Genomic DNA, 23,849 nt, shown 5'->3' with positions numbered 1-23,849 from the left:
TCGGGCTCCCTGCAGGGAGCTTGCTTCTCCCTCTGCCTATATGTCTCTCATTAATAAAGAAATAAAATCTTAAAAAAGAAAAAAGAAAAAAGAGCCAGTGGATTGGAACATGTGCTCAGGTGATACCACCTCTGGCCACAAATCCTAGTTCCTGGAACTGAAACCCTATAGGAGGATGATGGGGGTATCCTATCGTTAGTCATACACATGCAGCTGTGGAAATGCCTGTTGTCCCCTCGCTGCCCTAATGCCTTTCGGGGGTCACCCTCTACTTGCTGCACAGTGCAGAGCAGTTGGTCCATGAAGGCTGGTTTGATACTCACTTCCCATCCCTGAAGTCATTGTGTGAGATCTCCTTTCTGTCTGTGTTTGTGGCACTGTTGCCCGTGAGGGGTGTTCATGGATCCTGGGTCGCTGGTCATCTTTGGAAGTCATGAAACAAACCTGATGCCTTGGTCTGTTCCCCTCTTCCTCTACGGCCACCTTGGATTGACAGTCACCCTTCACCCAGCTCTCTGTTTTTACTTCCCTCTGTATCCCGATTAGAGTCCATGGGTTCTCTTTTTAGTAACATATTTGCTAATACCCTGAGCTCCCTTGACCTGCTTTTTATCAAACCTGACAGGCAGGTCACCTCAATCCTGGATAAACCCAAATATTGACTTGCTCTGTTTGTGCAGCCAAGAAATGAAGACAGTTGCAGAAAACCAATAACAAAGTAGGTTGCTTTCACCGTAGACTAGGAATCAACAACCCCAAAGAACATCTTGATTGTACCCTGCCGTAAATTCAACAAAGAATCATATCCAGGACAGACAGGGAACTTCAACTTCTCAACAATTGAAAAAAAAGATCCAATTATACAATGGAAAAGACTCCGTTATCCACCAAGGAAGATAATCACATAAACAGGTGCTCAGCATCACTATCTCAGGAAAAGGCACAGGAAGCCACAGTGGCCACCTTTATGCTTATGGCTGAAATGTGAAAGGCTGTAGTACCAAGTGCTGGGGAGGATATAAAACAACTGGTTCTCCCATTCTAGGACAGTGATAATACTAGACCCACTTTGAAAAACTCTTTGGCTGTTTCCGATAAAATTAAACAATTGACTCCCGTGTATACTTAAGATAAAAGAAAGTTTATTTCCACAACAACTGGTTCACCAATATTCACCAAAACTGTGTTCATTGTAACTAAAAAATGAAAAACTTATGTAACCAGCAACAGGAAAATAATCTCCATTCAGTCAACAGACCGCAACACAAAAGTAAGAAGAAAAAAAGAACAAATAACTGAAAACACACAACAGCAGCACTGTGAGTGTCAGAAGCAGATGTTAAGAAAAGAGGCCAAATATAAAAAAGCAGATGTTGGGTGATGATTCCATCATGTGAAGGTTAAGAACCAGTCAGCTGGGAGCTCCTGGGTGGCTCAGTCGGTTAAGCGCCTGACTCTTGGTTTCAGCTCAGGTCATGCCCCCAGGGTTGTGACATTGAGCCCCTCATCAGGCTTCATTCTGGGTGTGGAACCTGCTTAAGAGTCTTTCTCCTGGGGATCCCTGGGTGGCTCAGCAGTTTGGCGCCTGCCTTTGGCCAGGGGCATGATCCTGGAGTCCTGGGATCGAGTCCCGCATTGGGTTCCCACTGTGGAGCCTGCTTCTCCCTCTGTCTGTGTCTTTGCCTCTCTCTCTCTCTCTATGTCTATCATGAATGAATGAATGAATGAATGAATGAATAAATAAATAAATAAATAAATCTTTAAAAAAAAGTCTTTCTCCTGCCGCAGTTCTCTTTCAAACAAACAAAAAAACAAAAAACAACACAAAACAAAACAAAAAACCCCCAGCAAACTCATCAATGTGTAGAGAACTCAAAACGACGGTGACCACTGGAGGGGGTGGATGAATGTTGACTGGGGAAAGAGGTAAGAGAACTTTCTGGGGGGAAGGAAACGGTCTGCCACTTGATCTGGGTAGTAGTTTCTGTGGGTGTACACAATCATCAAAATTCATGAAACTGTATTCCTAAGTTTTGTTTTTGTGCATTTATCCCATATAGATTATATCTCAATAAAAAATCAACCTTGCCCAGCAATGCCATGCTTCTCAGGTTACCTTCTACCAGCAGTGAATGAGAGTTGTGCTGTTCAACATCTTCACCGGTATATACTTTTTTAGGGTTTTAAAAAAATTTTATTTAAAGCATTCTAATAGGTACGGCAGCTGGCTTCCCTCCCAGGGCAATCTACCGAAGAGGTCAAGGCAGGCGTTGCAATGTCCTTTAGGACCTAACTCAGAAGTCACTAACCATCACTTGGTCCCATGGGTCATCCCTGACTCATTCTGGGAAGGAACCATGTCCGTGTGTATGAAGAACAGAAGTCAGGATAGGTGAAGTTCATCTGGAGGCTGGTTCCACACTCACGCAGATTAATTTTTCCAGATATAGAAATGCTCTGTGCCAAAACTAACTGCTATGAGATTTCTCCCAATTTCACCTGAGTTCATAGGGTGTGCCTATCGAGCTGCTGGCATCGCTTGACTGTCTTCCTGGAGAGGTGAGAACCAAGTTTACCTGAGACTCACTTCTTCAGGTGATGCCAAGTCGGATAAGACTAAATGCAGGCTTTTGGGACATGCACAATTGTTGCAGAGATGGAGGTTATTGCTCTGGGGGCTGGTTGCTGGTTGACTTGCTAAAGCTGGTGGGTATGGGGCCAGGGCCTTGATCATCCTTTGTGTCCCCTACACCCTTGGCCTCTTTAACAAGGAGCCACATCTGGGATGTCTGGGTGGCTCAGTGGTTGCGCATCTGCCTTTGGCTCAGGTCGTGATCCTGGTGTCCTGGGATCAAGTCCTGCATCGGGCTCCCCGCAGGGGGCCTGCTTCTCCCTCTGCCTGTGTCTCTGCCTCTATCTGTGTGTCTCTCATGAATAAATAAATAAAATCTTAAAAGAAAAAAGGAGCCACGTCACACGTCTGGCACCAGGGAACTCAAATTCTGGGGTCTTCAGAGTTCTACATTGATTCCAAAGAAAGAGCCCAGGCATCACACACGTGAACACCATCCACACCCCCAGAGCCATGGTGCTGATACCAAGCAGAATAGGAAACGAGGGCCACTTTAATTTCTTTGAACTTTTTGACTCACAAGGACAAGATAATTGGGTTTTGGTCTTTATTCCCTTCGGTATTTGGATCTGAAGTTACCAGAGAATTTAATCTCTCCCTCAGAACTTGACAATGGGAGAAAGTGTTTCCTTAAATTTGGGCCATTTCTATGTTTTTGCAAATTTTTTTGGGGGGAGGAGAATGTTAAACATTCTTTTTCATATTATTGAGGACTGTTGGTGAAGGTGGGCATAGTTGGTGTAATGGATTAAAGAATGAATGTTCCATTTTGGGTACACAGTGCTCTTGGATTTAATCTAGTTAATATATCCTGAATTATTTCAGAGCTTTGGGATCCAGTTTCCCTGTTTCTGGCCTTTACTGAGGACTTTCTGTCTGCTCTGATGACTGTAGGCCACCTTGCTCTCCTTGACTATCTTGTGTGAGCACCTCCTGCCTGCACGGCACTGCTTCCCTAAGTCAACTAATTTCTGGGTTGAGAATCAGCCCACTGATGTGACTGCAGCTACATATCCCATTCTCAAAGTCAGCTTTACCCATAAAGCATATGATGTCACAGCTTGCAAATGCTGATTCCTCTGACGTATTATCAGATGGCTCAGGAATCATGGCGAGAAATGGGGGTGACAGCCCTTGGGAGCCTGGGAAACAGATCACCTGTGTGGAGTTGCTTCTGGTTTCCTCATATTCCTTCCTTTAGAGAAAGATAAAAGTCACTGGAGAGTAAATCCTTTATCCCCTAATCATCTAGTGCACATCACCTCGTACATATTCACACAACCTGCCCCCCTCCCTCCTCCTGTAGAGCCCATCACTGGCCCCTCCACTGGGTACCACTCAATACAGCGGGGTTCTTGCAGGGAAACATGAAACAGGCTCAAGAGGCACAGAAGGAAAACAGGAGCCAAATCTCAAAAGTCTACATCTACTGCCTATTCCCATTTCCTAGTTATAAGAGTTTCTCACAAGACTTGCCTGTATCTTCCATCCCCTGTGTTTACCCCCCAAACACTGGGCAGCCTTCCCAATCTGGGTGTCTGCACTCACCACGCCCCCAGAACCTGTGGCTCGGCTCACCCACCATCCTGTGCTGCTGCCTGACCTGCCAGCCGCATTCTGCACAAAGGGGCTCGGCCTCCTCGGCGGGGTCTGGTCTGCCCTCAGCTCCAGGAGCATCTTCCCTGGGTTCACGCCTCCATCTCCATCCCCTCCATGTCCAACCTCGAAACACAGGCATTTCTTCAGACCGTTTCCACTCGCTCCACACGTTCTCCCAAGGTGGCGCGCGCTCTTAGGTTTTCCCCCAACACCCTATTCCTTATTCTTTGTTGTGGGTGCTGGAGCTCCAACCCGGCCCAGCCCCTCACGTGAGTCCAAGGTCCATTCCAATCCCATTCCAACTCCTGGCAGGAGATGGGATCCTACACACTGGGAGGTAGTGATGCCTCTGCGGGGTGGCTGTCGGGGACTGTTTCACTTGTAACTTGAGGTTCCGGGAGCGGGGGGTGACCTCTTCTCTTTTGGCTGTTGGCCTGAGATAGGAGGCTTGCTCTATTCTTGCTGTCCTGCCGTCTTTGCATCCTATAAACCCAGTCAGAGTGCTGAGAATGCAGATACAAAAAAAAAAAAAAAAAAAAAAAAATCAGAAAAATACAAAACTGGGTTATTGATGTCAGGGTGACTGACCAACCCTCTAACTGCTCTCTCTTCCCTCCTGTGTGAGGTAATGGACACCTTCATTGTCAACATCACTTTACATTGAGGTTTCAATTACTTGCAAATATTTCTGTGCCCTCTTGGCTTCGATGACCAGTAACTTACAGGCCATGCGCACCTTGACCTCACCGTGCTGGACTCACCCTCAGAGTTTGGAATCCATAAAGCATTAGCACAGAGTCATATCTAAGACGCCTTAACTCAGGGTGCCTATAGGCCAGGAAAAGACGCATCCCTGCAGACCTGTCACACTACCCAGGCCCGTGGAGCTCTGTGAGGTCAGACCTGGATGCCTTCCATGGTACCTCCCTCTCCCCAACCCTTCCTGGCCAGGCCTTCATCCAAGGAGCTCTCTCATGCAGCTTCTTCTCTCTTCCTTATGGCCCGTCCCCCATGATGCGCCATCACACCCTGTCTTCCACATTGGACTCCCCAATGGCACGTCTGCTACCAGGGCTCACCTGTCTCCCTGGGTGGTCAGAACGTGATCCCCAGACCAGGCCTGCTTTCGTTCACCCTCATGTTTCCCGAGCCCAATGCTGTGCTGTCACCTAGCCCATGCCAGTAAAGACTTGGTCATCACAGAACTGTTCCTTCCCGGACTGTGTAACCCCTCGGGGGAGAAGCCTCACAGGATGTTACAATGCCTGAGGGTGGCCTGGTTTCGCAGGCCTCTTTGTTTCGCAGCAGGGAAGACTGACTTGCTTACGTACGCAGTGTCTTGTCTAGTTACTTCCTTGTTGGGCACCTGCCAGGTGTCAGGCCATCTGGGCACAGAGAGGACAGGCTCCTTTGTGCCTGCTGGCATTGGGGGTGGAAAGACTGAGCCCACATGGTGGAGGCACACAGACGGAAGCTGTGGGAAGGCAGGGGGATGCTTACACCTGAATGGGAGACGGTGGGCAGGGTCAGCAGGGAGAGGGTCTGTGGGAAGACCTGGGGCATCTGGGGCACAGACGGGCTGAGGGGTCTGGTTGCAGGTACATGTAAATGGCAGGTGGAGGCCAGAGCACAGAGAGTCACATTGGCCATCCCGTGGCAAATGAAGAGTCCGGGCACAGCTTTGGGTTTCAGAAGCAGGTGGTGGCCCACATGAGTGGCCCAGTACCCACACGAGGTGGCTTCATGTGCCGTCCTGGCAGTGCTGCCGACGTCCTCGGGCACGAGGCCAGCCGTGGCTGTTCCTTACCACCAGCATCCCATCCTACCTGTGTCTTGGATTGTGGATCATGCTGCTCAGACCCCAGGGAACCCGTGGGTCAGAGTGTCTTCTCTCTGAACGGACACAGCTTAAGGCGCCAGCGAGTGACCTGTCCTCATGATGTCCATAGAGTCTTGCCTGCACTGTGGGTATGGAAGTCACAACGCCTCACGTGGACTGGCCCCCCTCGGCAGGTGCACTTGGGAGCCCACCTGTGCTGTGAGCCTGGCCTTAGTGGGCAGGGGGGCAGAGGGAGCATGGGCATCACGGGCCTGCCCGGGGGCCACGCAGGCTGGCTCCGCATCCACAGGCAGTGGCCAAGCACCTGCCGGGAAAGCCTCAGCCCCCGGGGTCTGGGGTAAGAACAGGACAGAGAGGATTCACAGCCGCACCCGGAGGTGGGCTGGGGGGGGGGGGTGGTGTCCTCAGGGAACAGCCTGCTGTGGGAGAAGCACCTGAGGCCGGGGGGCAGCGAGAGTCGTTTGCCGGAGGTGGGGCAGGAACCCGCGGAAGGCGCTTGCACCCGGAGCGAGGGCATTTCTTCCCCTGCCAGGCTTTGCAGAGCTACGGCATCCTTGGTTTCAGGCCAGGGTGCGTTTCTCGGGAAGCGGCGGGGCTTTGTTCTCCAACCAGAGTGTCTGCAAAACAAGAGAGTGGACCGAGCTGACCTCCCCATGGGCTGGGACAAACTGTTTCTGTTTTACTCATGTCTGTAAACCACAAATGCTCAGAAACGTGCTGCCTGAGGTGCAATCTGCTCCTTCTGTGATTAGGGTCCCTGTCCCCGCTCCCTCTTTTTTTTTTTTTTTTAAAACTGTCAAAATATAAAAAAAACTTTGGTACCCACAGAGTCTTCCTTCTGAGACTGAGGCATTTCCTGGTTGCTGGTGGGTGTCCAAGCGCCGAGAAACGCTTCTAAAAGGGGTGTCACCTTAGGGAAAAGGGATGGGTCCTTTCCCTGGGAAGCCTGTGGTGAGTGATGCAGTCTTGCTTAGCAGGGTGTGCTTCTCTAATCTCGGAGCTCTACCTTACACACACACACACACACACACACACACACACACACACACACACACAAGCACACACAGATGCAGAATTTATGATCCCTGGAAGACAGGGAATCCTGAGAAATTCGGGAGAATGCTATGACTTTTCAAGGAACCGACCCGGAGGAGAAGCACTGCAGGCCCACACCCTCCACGAGGGTTCATCTCCTGCTGGCTCTGCATTAGCTGCTGAACCCCACCCTCCACCTGGCTCCTGGGCTCCAGGCTGTTTTCACCCTGAATTTTCAGATGCCTCTGGATCTTTTGCTCCACATTGGAGGGGCGCCCTAATCCCCAAGTGTGCGAGGGACAGGCAGCAAGTGCAGAGAGGGAAGGGAGGGAGAGGGAGAGGAAGAGCCATGCCAACACAAGGTAGGCCCCCGAGGCACATTTCCAGCAGGAGGAGTGAGAATGTCACCTGTCAAATCCCAGATTCGAGATTATGTCACCAAGTCAGCTGTAGCCGGGACCAGGACTCACAGACCGGAACTTGGATGTCACGAGCCTGCGTTTCTTGGAGCCGCCCCCCACCCAGCCCAGCCAGGTCACAGCCCACCCCGGCTCCCCACTGCCCTTTGGACCCCGCTGGACCCCGGGGTCCTCACGGCATGGCGAGGCCCTCACTTCCCTTCTGGTGCTGGTGCTGGTCACACTGGCTGGTTTGAAGGTGATGTTTTTCCTTCCATCCCACATGAAGGTGAATGTGAACTGTACGTGACCCCCCGAGGTGGGTGGCCACATGCTTTGACAAGTGGCAGCTGTCTGATAGCAGCAGAGGGTGAGAGACCGGGTCCCAGTGGTGTGTATCAGCAAGGAGGTCTGGTCGGACAACGACCAGCTTTCCAAGTCTGTTCCCACCCCAAGTGACTGGTTACAAACCATAGGAACAGCTCTTTAAACGGAACCTCGTTGGCCAATGCTTCCCTCTCCTTCCTTTGTGAAGATGGTCAAGGATGCTGAAGACCCAAGCAGCTGCCCCTCAGGTGTGCTTCACCTTGTTAGGGCAGGCCCCCTCCAGTCACACTTCACCTTGTTAGGGCAGGCCCTCTCAGGCCTCTCTGAGCACCACTTGTGTGAAGCTTGTCCCTGGGACACAGGGAATGGGTCAGAGCTGAGGGCCAGAGCCGGGAGCAGCAGTTGCCCACCATGGGGACCAGTGTGGCAGCCACTGTGCAGCCAGGAGGACCTCACACGGATGGGCCTGGAGGCCTGGACATCCAACCTGATGGCCCAGGATCTCACGATGGGAAGATCCTGGACAAAGCCCAATTCCTGGGAAGCCCGGGGTGGGGTTCCCCATGGCCCACCCAAGGGGTACACAGGTATTCTTGCCCTGGTTACAGTGTCCTGTGCTCCCAGCTCCTGGGTCTTCCCTTTCCTTGCCTTTGGGGTGGCTGAGGTACTGAGAAGGGTCTCCAGTTCACACCAGAGACCAGACAACACAGGACAGGTCCCAGCAGATGGGAGTCTCTGTTTTCTTCACTCCAGCCTCCTGGGGGCCAGCGCTTCAGACCGTCCTGCTGGACGCGTGATGCCCAGAGCAATGTGCAACCTGGAAATGGGCATTCTCTCTCTTGTGGGTGCTCGCTGTCCTCCAGAGCAGGGCCCACCGCAGGCACCTGGAGGCCCCCCAGCAGAAGTCAGCCATCGGTGGCCAAGTGGTGGCTCCCCACCGACCTCCCGTCACCCAGAAGGCAGCTTTTGTTCTTAGATTTTGTGGATGTAGCTTGTTGGACAAAGGGCAACGCTGAGTTTCCATCAGCTAGAGGCTGGGATGACCTCAGGTTGCAGGGATGGAGGAAGGCAGGTACTCGGAGAAAAAGAGGAAACGGAAATTGAGCATAATTTATCATGAAATAGGCAAGTCTGCAGAAAGATGCGTCCAGGCTCTGAGGGAAGCACGCGCGACCTGGATCCAGCGGCATGAGGTGCAGGGGAGACAGGAGGGGAGCCGGGAGGCACCTGCTGGGCGCAGGGAGCACTGGGGGGCTGGCCCGCCTGCCATCCTCCTCTGCTGCTCCTGCACCAGGCACCAGGGCCGCCCTCCAGCCCGGAGGAGAAACTGAGACCGCGGGGAACTATGTGCAATCCAGGGTGACCTGTCTGCAGGGACGGAGGCTCATGGTCACTCCCGGGCGGGGGGTGATGGTCCTGCTACCACATACACAGATTGAGAATGCTTGAGCAGCTCGTCCTCCACGGCAGACGTTCCAGAAGCGTGGAGCTTCCTGGGGCCCGCAGGTGGAGGGAAGACGTCCCGGGTGCATGTCCGCTAGTTCTAATGACACGTGAGTGTAGGAGGTCAGGGGAGTCAATGTCCTGCCCTCCGTGCCCTAGCTCTTCCTTCTGAGGGCAGAGGGCAGAGGCTGGAGGACAGAGGGACCCGGGCCAGGGACAGGGATGGTGGGGAAGCACCATCTCCATCAGCCCTCGTGTCCCTCTAGGTGCTCTTGCCACACGGGCCCGGTTGTGGAATATTCCTGGAAAAGAGGGGGTGGACGGCTGTCCGCAGCCAGGCGCTCGCTGTTCCCTCTTGGGACCATGTGGTGGGCATCAGGGTGAGCGGGAGAGGTGAGCACAGGCCCTGGTCCTGCTGCGTGAGGGAACGTGTTCCTGTCTCCCGTCTTCTCCAGAGCCAAACGTGCTAGAACATCCCCGGAGGAGCTCCTTGTCCTCAGCTCACGTTCATAACAGCAAATTCTATTCCAAGAGTCAAGGATGGGGTCCTCAGGCTGCAAATCCTCCCCCACAACGGCCTCTCCCGGCAGAGGGGCTGCTGGTGGGAGCTCCCACAGCTGAGCGCTGGCCACATTTTCGGTTCAGTAAACCACCCGCCCCAGCCTGGGGGAGCAGCCGCGAGTTTGGGAGGACTTGGTTACACAGCTGTAGTGGAACACGATGCAAGCTGGAAATACAGATGGAAGAGCGTGTTCTCTGGTCTCAGCTTAATGACAAAAGCCATGGAAAGAAAGGATTACAGCTTTCTGGAAACCACATGCCAAGATCTCAGGAGTAAAGGAGCATAGGCCCAGAGAGAAAGGCCACACTTGGCATTTGAGCTGAGGTTTGAGGAGCGACTGAAGCTCGCAACGCTCCCAAGGCACGGGCAGGGGTCCGGGAGCAGCAGCCGTGAGCCCGGAGGCCCACAAGCTGCTCGGCAGGAGTACAGCGTTCCAGGCAGGGGCGAGGGCCTCCCGGAGCTGGAGAGTGGTCTGTCACAGATGAAGGGGACACCACACGGGGACCTATTGTACCAGAGGAAAGAACGTCGCTTTTATCCTGGTGCCAGTGGGTGAGCCACCGGAGATTTGGGAGCAGGCTTATCTGGGTGGTGTAAACGTCCATGTGGTGGTGGAAAAAAAAAAAAAAAAAAGCAGTTAAGTGCTTGCCAATCAACTCAGTGGAAACAGAACTAAGTTTGCAACCCTAGCAGCTTCTATTTCAGTCGTGTGACTCACCCCATCATGGTGCCGAGACGACGAGGGCCGGTGCTCTCCTGTAAACACCTGTTCCACCCCTGGCGTGCAGAAACGCTGGGGTTGGTGAGCTCACGCACACGGAATGTGGGGAGAGCTCCTCAGAGAAGGGAACCAGAGACATTCCAGATATGACTATCGCCCCCCCTGGCCGTCTGGAAGTCCGCTTTCTAGCAAACCCAAGGGTTCAGAAGCCAGAAACTTCAAAATCAGGAAGAAGAAAGAAAGATGTTTGGCTGGGGAGAGGGCAGGAAGCAGATAGGGAAGTGGCTGTACGGTTGGAGATAACGCAAAGCAGGATACGCCTGGCCCGGGGGAAAGTTTGTGCTCCTCCGACGAATGACAGGCAGGGCCGCGCCACCCGGCTGGGACCCGCATAGGACGGGCGCGATGCCGGGGGCGGGATGAGCAGGAGAGACGGGAAGGAAGGCAGCAGATGGGCAGGGAGCCTCAGAGCCCAGAGCGTCCAGGAGAGCGGTGAGCAGCTGGGCCACCGGGGACATGGAAGGCCAGGAGGACGGTTTGCAGGAAGTCCTGCCGATCAGGGAGTGGGATCATCCTCTCGGGCACCGGGGACGCGGCCGATGTTTCTCAGCGGTGGTGTGAACACGACAGATGCTCCAGGAGGACCTCCCGGTCTGGCTGCAGGGGCGCAGAGCAGTGCACGTGTGTGAGGGCCCTGGGGGGTTGGGAGCTGTGAGGGGATGGCGGGGGGGACCCATGAGACGGCACCCACCAGACGGGTCCTCCACACGCTCTCGCCACTTCACAGTTGCAACCACCTGCTGGAGGCAGGTCCCGAAGGCCTCCTGAGCCAGTCGACCCTCCGTCAGAGAGCTCACACCTCGGAGGAATCCCCAAATGCTCTCATGAGCCTTCACAGCCAGCTGAAGGCACCGCGTCTGGAGTCACAAGGGACGGGAGGGACGCAGGCAGTGGGGACTGTCCTTGGAGGGTCCACCCCTGCACGCATCTCAGCATGAGAACCCAGCTCTGGGATATGTGGGATTGCACACGCACAGGCACACGCACTCGCACTCGGGACTCCAGAGGACTCCCACGGTCTTAAGCAAGCGCTCTGACACCCCTGCCCTCCCGCGGCTGCAGCTTGGCGGGAGCTGGGGCAGCAGGTGGCCGCGGGCATGCCTCAGTCACCCCCCGACCCTGGGTCCCCACACAGCCCCCTCCCACTCCTGGCTCCCATCCTCTCTGGAACTCCACACTTCTTTGCATCAGTTACTTGACAGGTTGACATTTCCCCCATTTCTCCGATGGGCCATGACCGTGGGGCGGGTTTTCAGCAGTGCGGTGTCCTGGCGTCCGCGCTTGGCCGACCCACGGGTGCAGGGTGAACAAGCGGGAGAATGAGGAAATCCTCCCTCCCTGTAATACCGTCTCCTCCCGCAGACGTCCTCGTGCACCTCTCCCTTCCAGCCTCGCCGTCACGGGCACAGACAGGTGGGCTGGGATCCTTGCTGCCGTTTCTTCTGGAGAAGCAGGATCTAGGTCTTTCCTTGTCGGCTAGTTTTCAGGGGTGCTCGCTACAGAAGGAAGGCTGCGAGGACGACAGGGGTCCTTGCCCACCCACCCTCCACTGTCAGTGTGACTCGGTTTCCTTGCCATGTCTGGTGTCCGAGAAGGTGTTCCTCCCTGGATGGTGGAGGGGAGCATGCAAAGCTCCCTGCAAAAACTGCAAAGCATGCACGTGGGCTCATTTCCCTCTCTGTGCCCTGGGGAGATGGTGCCTGCCATCAAGAAGCGTCCCTGCGGCGATCTCCAGGGGGTCATACTCTGGCCGGCCCTCCCTGCTGCCTCAGACCCACGGGGCAGTGGGCCTTCCTCTGTGCCCCCCACGACCTGCCTGCCTCCTCTCGGAAGAACTGAATGCAGATCGCCTTGTCTGTTTTCTGGAGTGTTCCTTGTGATCTTTTGGGGATGTGACATTTGCAGCCTCAGTAAAGCGTTTTAGAAATTGTTTTATTTATTGACTTATTTATTTATTTATTTATTTATTTATTTATTTATTTATACTCCTTACCTGTATTTAATATTTGGCTTCTGACACCAATTGATACTCATTTTATTTGCAATACTTTTTACCCATGTATCAGTCTCACAATCAGCAAAAGATCGAAATATTGCAAATGCGCTTTATTTCTTACATTTTTAAACTGGGTTGCACATGAGTCTCCCTCTGATCCCCTCCTTCTCCGTGAACCACCATCACATGATGTGTGGTGGACATAGAGCTCGAGCCCTGGCTTTTCCAAGCCCTGGTCAGGAGCTGCCAGGACGTGGTGCTTCTTCTGTTCCCGGGAGAGAAGGCCCACACCCCACCCTGGGAGCCCCTCTGCCACCCCTGAGCTCGGCATGTCCTACGTGGTGGCCCTGTGTGTGGCTGCCGCCCTGGAGCGTGCACGCAGAGGGCACTCACTGGGGGCAGTGTAGGAGCCTTGCAGGACAGTGAAGCCTGCGCGACTTGAAAGATCGGTGGCAGAAGTGGGAACATCGGCGCCTGATCCTGGGTGGGACGGCCACTTGGCATGGCCTCGTTCTGCGGCACGTGGCTGGGCCATCTCCCGCTCTTCTTTACCGGCAGAGCTGGTGTCTGGTGGCACTCCTGCGAGCACAGGGTGACACGGTAGGCAGCCATCGCCCTGGGTGTGCACAGCAGGCCTTCCCCTAGAGGCAGCCCCGGGGATCACGCCGGACATGCACTCCCTGAGCTCATGGGCGCACGCATTAGTGGAAAACCTTCCCCCACACAAAGCAAGGGAACAGGAAGCCAGATCGGAGTCTGCTGCGCTCCCATCTTTTTCCTAACAAACAGGTACAGCCGCCTCCTCAAGGAACTCCCCACCCTTACTTCGCTTGCATGGACGTGCCACCCCAGGCCCAGAGCCTATTTCTACTGTCATTTGAAAAAGTAGACCAGTCCCAGGAGGCATATAGAGGACATTTCTCAAGTGGAGAATCGGGCCGAGAAGCTAAAACACAGCATCCGTGTCCTGGGAGAGAGCAGGTGTGGGGGCCGACCCCCGAGACACAGAGGGGACGTGTCCTTGTCTCCTGCAAAAACAAATCGGATGCTAAAGGGGGCAGCACTCCCTGCCTTTGTTGGAATTCGACATGTGGGTGAGAAGCTTCCACACAGAGGGTGGTATCGGCTGGGACACCACCGAGGAGGGAACGAAAGGAAATGATTCCAAGCTGCTGCCGTGTGACGATGAGCGTTCGGTTTGGGGAGAAAAAGACAAGCCTCAGCTGTACACGCTCCAGAGCACCGCGAGCCTGGCGAGGGTTTGCTGGCGAGGCGGCCAGGATGCTCTTGCTGGAGGCTCACGGAGGCTGTGGGCGGACGGGGCAGGGACACAGGCACGCAGCCCTCCTGGCGCCCTGGCTGGAGCCCAGCCCCGAGGCTCCTCCCGGCGGCCTCCCCGTTACTTCCAGGGGAAAGCTGCGGACGCTCACCCGCTCACCCCAACCTGGGCTATGACTAGCTGCTGTTCCGGTCTTCCTTCCACAAGTTCCCTGGCGACGGGCAGGTGCAGAGGTCGCCAAGTGGGGCTCACATCTGCCCACTGGGTTCAAAAGCCTCACCACCCAGACACCGAGGCCCTGCTTCTCTCTCTTGCCCCATGAACTCTGACTTTTATCTGACACTGTTGCAAACATCTGAGCAGGAAAGAGAGGGTGAAGATCACCAGCTCCAGAGGGTAACCAAGTGTGAACTTCCCCGACCGGCACACCGGCCCCCGTTCCCAAACACCTGCATCGTGTTTTCAAAGCGCAAGAGCAAACGGGGATTGAGTACACAAGGGCAGAGCTGTCTGTGTTCTGTGCAATCTTCACTCTGCACACGTCATAAAGCCTTTTTATGATAATTCAAAACACTTTTCAGAAAGAGTTTAATGTGAAGCAGATTTCTTTGTGTAACAAAGATGGGAAGGATGTTGCTTGACAGTTGTTCTTGCATCGGAGGATGATGGAGGGGCTGGGGTGGGGCACGCGTAACTGGGTTCTCACTGTGCGTGGTCGGTCCTCCATGGGAGGCCTTACGGTGATACATCCGTTCTTCCGTGTTCTGGGGTCTGACGAATTCTGACTCATGATGCGCAAGTACTTTTCCACTCATTCTTGGATGTGAGGTCAAAAAAAAAAAAAAGGTAAAAGCTCATCCTCAAAGAAGCTGTTCTTGAAGAAATTCCACATGGGATAAAGCTGTCATCCCTTGAAATAATGCATGAGGGGCAGCAGCCCATTAGGCTTTGCAGCACCCTCATGGCATCTGCAGTGGAGGCCAGCCTGCCTTCTGCACCGTAAGGGCGGGTGGAATGCAGATGCCTCCCCAGGTCTGGGTGTCTGAGGCGGGGACCATCTGCAGGAAAAAGGAACAGCAGTGCACATTATCACCGAGGTCGCTAGCTTTCCACATGTGCTTGTAAGTACTTTGGATCTGGGTGTTCTGATTTAATACACACCTGAAACCTCTGGGTAGCTCGTTAAATTTCAGAGTCTCATCCTTGGGGTCTGGGGCACGGCCTGAAATCTGCTTTTCTAATGAGCTCCTGGGATCCGTGGACTGTGCTGAGCTCGGGTAATCCTCATAACAGACCTGAGGATTAAATGTGATTTACGCTCCTTACAGGTGTAGCTCACAGGGCTGTCTTCCAAAGCAGGTGGTCTCTTGGCGGGAGTGACCCTCTCTGTTCGCTCAGCACAGATGAGCCAGAGCAAGCTGCGGGGAGGTGGGTCTGCGCAGCATCCTGTTCCCTTTCATGCACTCTGTTTGCTCCCCACTTTCTCAGGAAGGGCGTCAGTGGGTCAAGGAGGGAGCCGAATCCCTCCCTAACCAGCTGAATCCCTCCCTAACTGCATACAAGGAGGAGGCCCGGGTGGGGGGCGCCATAAATACTGCACCCCGACAGGGACTTCCTCCTAAAGAGAGAAGGCCGGAGAAGATCCAGTCTCTTGCCTGGGATACAGTGGAAAATCACTCATCACCCCAAGAACAAGGAAAGCCACAACATGAATGAGAAGCGACAGTCGGCAGACACCAGCACCAAGATGACGCGGATGCTGGAATCATCGGATGAGGACCTTATGGCAGCCAGCAACCAGGAACGCTCTTGAAGTGAGTTGAAAAATTCTCTGCGTCTGCAGAGAAATAAATAATATAAAAATTAATCATAAAAATCACAGAACTATATCACAATCACAAGAGAAAAAAAAAAAACCCAAGCTGGCTGGATGGGCCTGATGGGACGTGGGAGGAGGGAGGTTCGGTCCCTGAAAGACAGTCAGATGTCCGGAGGAGAAAGATAGAAACGCTGCAGGAACCCTGCCCCCGGGGGCGTCCTTCCTACCTTCAGGTTAGGTGCTGGGCTGTAAGAACAGATGGGGACAGTCCTTGCCCAGGGAGGTCACCGGCTAGTGGGGGAGGTAGACGTGTCCGCAACCTGCCATGGTGAGCCCACGATGATTGTCCCGCTCCCCATTGCTCCCAGGGGGCCTGCCTTGACCTTGAGAAAGTCCTCCTTCCACTCTCCGCATCTGTAAAATGGGTGTACAAACTCCTGTGGGACAAAATCAAAGCATAGAAAAACAATTATATAAAACACTCTTTTTTTAGAAAAAATTATTTTATTTATTTGACATAGAGAGAGCACAGGAAGGGGGAGCAGCAGAGGGGGAGGCAGAAGCAGACTCCCCACTGAGCAGGGAGCCCGACACAGGACTCTGTCCCAGGACCCCAGGATCATGATCTGAGCTGAAGGCAGACGCTTCACCAATGGAGCCACCCAGGGCCCCCTAAAACACCCTTTTTAAAAAAATAAAAACAATATTTTAAGGAATTGGAGCCAATCCCTATGTTTGTGAAGTGCTGGCCTGCTGACTGCTGACTACGACAATGATTGCGAGCTCTGTGGTCCCCTCTCTCCTGGTACCGGTGCTCCGTGCTGCAGATGCATGACGTGGCCCAAGAAAACGATCCTCCATTTCCACAGCTTGATGCAAGGAAGGAGGCCAGGTCCGTCATGCGTGGTCGGAGTCCCTCGGCACGTCTGTGACAGCGTTTAGGAATTTTGTGAGATTACCCACTGCAGGTGAGTGTCTTTTTTCCTCTAAGAACTCTGGACTAAGGCCTTGACAAACTCGGAATTTCATGGACCGTGCAAACCATTTCCATCCTCAAACACTTTCTTGGTCACCTGCTGGCAGTGCATAAATCCTTCCTAATAAACATAACGCCGGTAGAAGCGGAGACCACGGAGCTCTGGTGGTCTTATGTGAGGGTCACACGCTCATTCGCGTTGCGTCTGCTCAGGGATCTTCCTATGTCGTCTGTGAGAAAAGGGCGGCAGTGGGCCAGGAAGATAGGGGTGAGGAACCCAGTGGGCCCCACAGAGAGCTCTGCAAGCACGTGTCAGAGTCGGCTCCATCGGGCGCCGGAGGCCTGGGGGGATGGCGGCAGGTGGAGCAGGGCCTGGGGGCCTCACCAGGACGGAAGGGGACATGCACCTGTTCCAGCAACCCCGCATGCCACCCTGGGGTTATCTCACCGGGACGGTTTGCCTGGTCCCGAATCAGATTATTTTGTATCCCTTTCCTCCACTCAGACCCCTCTCCATCGTCGCCTGCGCTGTGCTCCCCGCCGGTGAGTGTCTCTTTTCCCTCATCCACTCATCGCAGGATCCTCAGTGCTTGATTCTTCCCCACCCACCTCCGTCTCCTCTCCTGGGGCAGCTCACTTTCCTTCTCTCCTCCTAGCACATGGTTCCTGGCTGGGCATCCTGGTCCTGTCTCCTCTCACTTCCTCTACTGTCTCAGATCTTCTGTCTCCGTGAGATCATTCCCAACCGGCTACGAATATTTCCCACGCTACAAATACCAGCGTTCCCTGACCACTGGCTTCTCAGCGCTCCTCACTCAGGCCACTTTATTAGGGCTCTCACAATACATTCTCCACCCGTACATCAGGTGTCAGGTGTCAGTGAGGGTTGTACGGCATTCATCCTCGATCCGGAGAGGGGCTTCCCCCAGACTCTGTAATGGTAGCACAGGGAACGTTTCCAGGGGACCCCCTGGCCTTTGGGGCCAGTCTGATCCTTGGTTCTTGGAAAGCCATAATCACCTAGACCTTTCCAATCTGCCGCCTCCCTTCTTCCCCTGGCCAGGCTGTCTACAGCAATGACAGAGTCCAGTAGGGAGTTTCCACCGGTTGCAGTTGCAGAGATTTACGATTTTAGGTGGCCTTCTTTGGAATCATCTTGTGGGGTGCACGCTCACCGGTAAACTACAAGGCCAAGATCGGGGTGAGCCTAGTTTCCTATGCCTGCAGGTCCTCTTGACTAACAAAGCTTGATCTCTCTTTAAATAATTTATAAACATGGGATCCCTGGGTGGCGCAGCGGTTTGGCGCCTGCCTTTGGCCCAGGGAGCGATCCTGGAGACCCGGGATCGAATCCCACATCGGGCTCCCGGTGCATGAAGCCTGCTTCTCCCTCTGCCTGTGTCTCTGCCTCTTTCTCTCTCTCTCTGACTATCATAAATAAATAAAAATTAAAAAAAATAATTTATAAACATTGAATTAAAGGCCACCCTGGTGTAGCCAACGTTTATAGGGAGTCCAGAATTTTCTTTAAAAACAATTGGCAGTCTGCTGCAATAATCGTGAACATATTTGGCAGACTTTGGGGGTATGCCTGAATTTCATTCCAGTCTACCAGTGTAGGAAAAGCCCTTGCGATGGCCCCGGGCAACCTTTTGCGAATGGCATGAACCTGGTCCTATAAAAGAGCTGGTTGTGCACTTGCTTGGAGTTCTGAAAGTTATTTGGGGCTTTTATCCAGTGCTGGGCTTGCCCGCAGGTGGACTAACGATACAGATCGGAGTGATAAAGATCAGAGAAGCTGGAATTACAGTAATGAATTTTTCGGCAAGTCTATGAAGAGCCTCACTCACCTTGAGAAAATCTTTTAGGACAGTGCTACGTTCAGTGTTGGCCTGTGGGATGTAAGCAATTAGTGGTTTGGTGGGATCCTCAGAAGGATTTTAAATTTTAGAAGGCAGAATTTCACCTGGTTTCAGCACCAGAGAAGAAGGGGGTTCAGGTGAAGGAGAGAGGGCAGCAAAAGGCAAAGGTAGGTGTCAAGGAGGTGGAGGGATGTGGTTAGAGTCGATGCAGTTGAGGTAGACCCCTCAGGTGCTTTATCTCCTTCTGGTTGTCTATCTGCTTCAGTCAACTCAGAAATAGCATTTTGTAAGGAGGCGTTTGTAGACTCCTGTGTACATCTGGAAGCCTCCAGGTATCCGTTGAGATAGCTCTCACATTCAGACTGTTTGGTTCTATTGCTGGGGTCTTCCAATCTCGTCTGGAAGAAAAGCAGTTCCGGTCAGATCATAAGTTCCCATGACGGTCAATGACGTGCTCATTGTCAAAAACATGCATGAGGACAGATCATCATTTTTTAACATAAGCCCAATGGGAGGTCTCACAGGGGGACCTCCCGTAGGGGTTTTAGTTGATTGGGGTCCCCCATCTCAGAGGTTTTCCTGAGAGTAAAAAAAAAAAAAAAACCACCCAGAAAGGGTGAAAGCTGGATCGTTGGGTGCACCTTCGGGGTTGGGAGCTGTATTTTAAGTGTGTGTCTCATGGGATAACACTTCCAGTTTCCTGGTGTCCCTCGTGGCATGGAAATTGTCTTGCAGAGGCAAGAATGCCCATCTGGCCTGTCCTTGACCAGCTCACCTCCTGTGGGAGTCTTTTGTACCACGGACCGTTCTCTCTCTGGAAGAGGTGGCAAGCACTCTGGTAGTGTTTATTTGCTCGCTCTGTGTCCACTGACATTACTTGAATTTGTTTGCTTATTTTTGCTCTCAAGAGTCCCAAAGGAATGATACCAACATTCTGGCCTGTGTCCACTAAGCAAACAAATGAGTCCTTCGTCAAAAAGGATGAAGTCTTTAGACAGATCCAGAATAAAATCAGAGAGCTCCACCAAAGGAAGGGATCTGGGAATTTGAGAGAAGCATCACCTAATACAAGGCTGACATGAGCAGGGGGCTGACTGTGGGCATCTGCTTGAGTCCAAGGGTCATTGTCCTCTGGGGGCCATCTCTTCTGGGTCCCACTTCTGACACCAAGGAAAGTCCACCTAAAAAAAAGATAAACTGAGGCAAGATCAAAATTGTCAGAAAGGTGAGTTTACTTGGGAAGAGAGAGCAGTTGCAGTTCAGAACGCTCCACCAGTGGGAGGAAGGGGGAAGAGTTTGGGTTAGGCTGTGTTGATGGGCAGGGGTGTCAAGGGCGGGGAGCGCAACTAGATGTCGTTATAATAACAGGTAAATGGAGACCAGTTTTGAAATCTCCCCTAGCAGAGAAAACCAGTGCTGTCATACCAACAAAGTTCAATTCAGCTCATTTCGGGAGACCAGCCGACCCCGGGCATTTCTCCTTCGTGCCTCGGGAAACCATAGATAAAACTTCCCAAGGTTGATATGTGGCCGCCACCCACCAACTCCCCAACGCGGTAGAGAAACCTAATGCTATCAGCCTCCTGGAAGCCAGGCATTTGCGGGAAATCAGTGTTTCTGAGCCGAAGCATTGTTTTCCTGAGGGCACAGGAGTGAGATTTCCCGTTTTATGCCCCACGGTCCCATGTCAGGCTGAGATCCGTGCACAGCTCCCTGCCCCATCCAGAGTCCTCTAGCCGATGTCCACTCCGGGCCAGCCCTGACCCCCCTGGGACAGCTGCGAGACCTCAGACTCGCCTCCACCTGGGGGCCTTTTCTGCATTTGCTCTGCAGAAGCGTCCTTCCTCTGCTGTTCACACGGATAGACAGCTGTGGCATCTGGTGAAGGGAAGGCCACCCAGAGCCAACTGCGTTGTGTCCTTGCCTGGTGTTTATCCAAAACCATGCCGCAGAAATGGCTTTGGTCTTCTGCCAGATGCCAAGTGGGTGATGGGGTGACAGACAAGTGGGGAGCACACACCTTTCCTTCCCTTTGTCTGGGATCCAAATGCGTCTTTTGTCATTTGCCACCAAGATGCTTTATATTTATAGTTCCTTGACATTCTGGCCACCACTGAGGTCACGCGTTAAATGAGCTCTGAGAAAAGTCAAAGGTTGCCAGCATGGGTCTGACACAGACGCCGTTTGTCTGTGATGATTGTCCTCAGCTAGCGGGCTGGCTGCAGAGACAGACCACCCGCAGGACAGGGCCCAGTGCGGGGCAAGTACTGGTCACCTGGGCACAGCGTGGTGTGGATCGGATGTGGTCATCCGGGAGTCCCGGCTCCTCCCATGTGTGACTCAGCCTTGCTCGTGGCTCTTGGGCTTCTTCTGCTCCCCTGGGGGTGATGCTCGCAAGGGCACCACCTGGAGATTTTAGGGGCAGGTCTGGGAAGCCGGGCCCACGTATGCACAAGTGCCACTCCTAGAGCTCAGTCGTGTGATGTCTGTGACCCCAGGGGAAGCTGTAGGGTCTCATGGAGCACGTATGTCCCAAGAGGAAAGGTGAGCACAGACATCAGTAAGAATAAGCTGCTTCTGCCCCTTGAGCCCAGCCTGCTGCGTCTAGAAAACCGCCAGCTCTCAGATGTGTCCCTACCCTGACAGGGAAACAAAGGCTCTGTGAGATCATCTCTGCCAGCCAGGCTCTGTCCCGGGCACAGTCCCCAGTGCGGGTCGGCCGGGCCACGGTCCCGCAGCTGCCCGCCACAGCCTCCGGGAAGTGGTGCCCACAGCAATGCACGTCGTCACAGACCCTAGTTGCTGCCCGGCCTGAGTCAGACCCATCTGCTCGGGGCACTGCCACAGAATCAGGCCCCCCGAGTCGGGGACAGGTGCCAAGCCAAAGAGGCCTGATTGGGAAGTCCCAGATCAGGCATCTGTTCTTTCACGAAGTCCTCCGGGTTGGGCCCACGGCCCAGGCGGGCCTCCCCTCCTGCTTTCCTCAACAATAGAAGAAAAGATGCTTCCAGACACTTCTGGCCGCCAGAGCCTCCCTGATTTCTCTCTGAGGGCCTTGGACAACCCCCAGGGGCCAAGCTGGGGGCCGAATGCATGTCCTCCAAAAGCTCTCTGGGCAGAAGCCATGGTTTCCAAGGGGACAACGTGGCTCGCAAAAGAAGCGTCCAGATGATGCCCAGATAAGCCTGGGCCATGCCCTGGGGAAGCCGGCTCAGAGCGAGGAGCAGCCTGGCACATGGGGCAGAAGGCCGGCCAGAGAAAGCTGAGGCTGCCTGGCTTTGCTCCAAGCGAGCGGTGAAGAGCGGTGGCCGCAGTGCTGAGGCCGGTCAGGCTGGATGGGCCCGTCCCAGCCCACGATCACAAGCTGCGTGACGCTGCGGGTGGTCTGATTTCCTCACCCGCAAAATGCTGAGTATCACCCATAGCGTCGTTGGAAGGACCAAGTGTGGCGTGCAGAGTGCTTGGCGGACCTCAGGGACACCGGCGGCGGCTGTGCCTTACTAGGAAGCCCTGCACCCGAGGACCCGAGCCCACAGGCCCTGGAGCCCTCTCCGTTTGAGCCGTGGGCACCTAAGCAACTATACCTATGCTGCCAACACCATTGTCCCTAACCATTTGGGGCTACTAACACTGACATTTAAGGTCTCTAAACTGAAATTTTGATTTCTCCATGTTTAACAGCCCTGTGGGGCCAGGGGCTACTACTCTGACGTCACCAGAACACATCCAGCCCCACACACAGCCCTGTTGGAGTGCACAGCCCCGGACAGAAGCAGATGGATAAGCAAGGTGTTGCTTACCTGCCTGCTGACCTGAGTCAGGCAGGAGTGTTTCCGGGACCCCGTGGGGCACTGGGGTGGGGAACAGCAATGCTCAGCTGTCTCTATCACATGGTCACATATGGGGTGTGTGTGGGTGCCCAAACTCAGACAACTCAGAGATGGCCATCTGACTGCAGTGAACACGCCTTTTCTGATGTGTCAGCTGGTTTTAGGAGGCACGGTGGGGACCCGGCCCACACCCCATGGCGTGGGCTTCTGGAGGAACAGAACTGGCCTGATGGGTGGACCCTCAGACCCAGGGCAAGCCTGTCTCCCAGAAAGAAGTAGAGGGGCTAAGTCTGTAGGAAAAACACCCCCGACAGCAACAACCATAATCATTCAAGAGAAGCAGGTGACCATCACAAAGCACTGGGCGTATTTCAGGCACGTTTTTAAATCAGAGATATGGATTGATGCATTCTGACCTGACGGCACCTCCAAAGGGAAGGCGGGACGTTTTGCAGACAAGGACATTGACAAAGGCAGGCTAGGCCACCCGCTCAAAGTCACATGACACCCAGGAGAGGCACATCGGGGTTTGGGTGCAGGCATTTGGGCCCTGGGCCATACATGCATATCCACCCCTCTGGCTCCTGATCTCCTGCCCACAGTCACATCTCTGCAATGTGCGCTGATATGTGTGTGCCCTTCTCTGGGCCGTAAGCTGTGGTTAAGATCGCCTATATGCTTGCGTGTTCACGTCACAAACAAGCGCCCACTGACTTTTTTTTTTCTTTTTTTCTTTTCTTTCTGAATTTTTTATTTTTGGCCTAAAGTGCCTTGGAGGAAAAAAAACCTCATAAATATATTACTTCCAGCTTCTCTTCAAAACTAGGATGTCCTAGCAATGCCGTGCCCACCTTACATGGTAGCCATTAGCTGGAATTAAGTAAGCATCAGAGTTGCATTTAACCAGTGTGCCCCCTCACCCTACCCCCACCGGCGCTTTGCTTTTACAGCTGTACAGAGATATAACGGACCTGCAAATAATCATGTGTATTTAAAGTATACAATTTGGTGAGTTTGGATCTATGTATACATCTGCAGAACCTTTCCCAGAGTCCAGATACTGAACACATCCAGCACTCCAAAGTCTGCCCCCTCTTTGCCCAGTAGGTCACTGGCCTACTTCCTGTCATTGTGCATTAGGCTGACCGCTCTAGAGTTGTGTACTCATGAAATCATACAGCATACACTCCCCTATCAGGCTTCTTTGGCTCAGCATGACTGGGTTGGGATTGACCCACTTTATTCTTTGGGTCAGTAGGTTTATTCCTTCTTGTTCCTTTTGGCTGCTGTGTGGTATTTCATCGGGAGGTCATGCTACAATCTGTTTATCCACTGCCACATGGCGGGCTACGGTAAATATTGATAAATATTGAGGAACGGAATGGCTGGATCATATGGGGGGGTCTATGTGAAACTTCCCAAGAACTTGCCACACTGTATCCCACGGTAGGTGGATCGTATCTGCGTTGC

General features: G+C 53.5%; 3 long non-coding RNA genes across 5 annotated transcripts; 1 reads left to right on the top strand and 2 right to left on the bottom strand.

Moving 5' to 3' along the window:
- Nucleotides 1-3,165: 3,165 nt before the first annotated feature.
- LOC111097054 lies at nucleotides 3,166-10,595 on the bottom strand. 2 transcript variants are annotated; one of them, XR_005354323.1, is made up of 4 exons: nucleotides 7,976-10,595; nucleotides 6,506-6,688; nucleotides 4,211-4,734; nucleotides 3,166-3,827 (listed from the first exon to the last, which is right to left on the bottom strand). It is a non-coding gene; the product is annotated as an uncharacterized LOC111097054 (long non-coding RNA). The 2 variants fall into 2 exon arrangements; XR_005354324.1 differs by having other exon boundaries at nucleotides 4,236-4,734.
- LOC111097055 lies at nucleotides 10,097-12,552 on the top strand. The gene is made up of 2 exons (XR_005354322.1): nucleotides 10,097-11,238; nucleotides 11,345-12,552. It is a non-coding gene; the product is annotated as an uncharacterized LOC111097055 (long non-coding RNA).
- A 1,944-nt stretch (nucleotides 12,553-14,496) lies between these two features.
- Nucleotides 14,497-21,054, bottom strand: LOC111090789. 2 transcript variants are annotated; one of them, XR_005353201.1, is made up of 5 exons: nucleotides 20,570-21,054; nucleotides 19,612-19,730; nucleotides 15,939-16,148; nucleotides 15,054-15,729; nucleotides 14,497-14,950 (listed from the first exon to the last, which is right to left on the bottom strand). It is a non-coding gene; the product is annotated as an uncharacterized LOC111090789 (long non-coding RNA). The 2 variants fall into 2 exon arrangements; XR_005353202.1 differs by lacking the exons at nucleotides 19,612-19,730; nucleotides 20,570-21,054 and adding an exon at nucleotides 18,538-18,978.
- Nucleotides 21,055-23,849: the final 2,795 nt, after the last annotated feature.

This window comes from Canis lupus, chromosome 1, assembly GCF_011100685.1.
Source record: "Canis lupus familiaris isolate Mischka breed German Shepherd chromosome 1, alternate assembly UU_Cfam_GSD_1.0, whole genome shotgun sequence".
NCBI classification, from domain to species: Eukaryota; Metazoa; Chordata; class Mammalia; order Carnivora; family Canidae; genus Canis; species Canis lupus.
The sequence above is the reverse complement of the archived record's forward strand: the minus strand, read 5'-3'. Positions and strand labels throughout refer to the sequence as shown.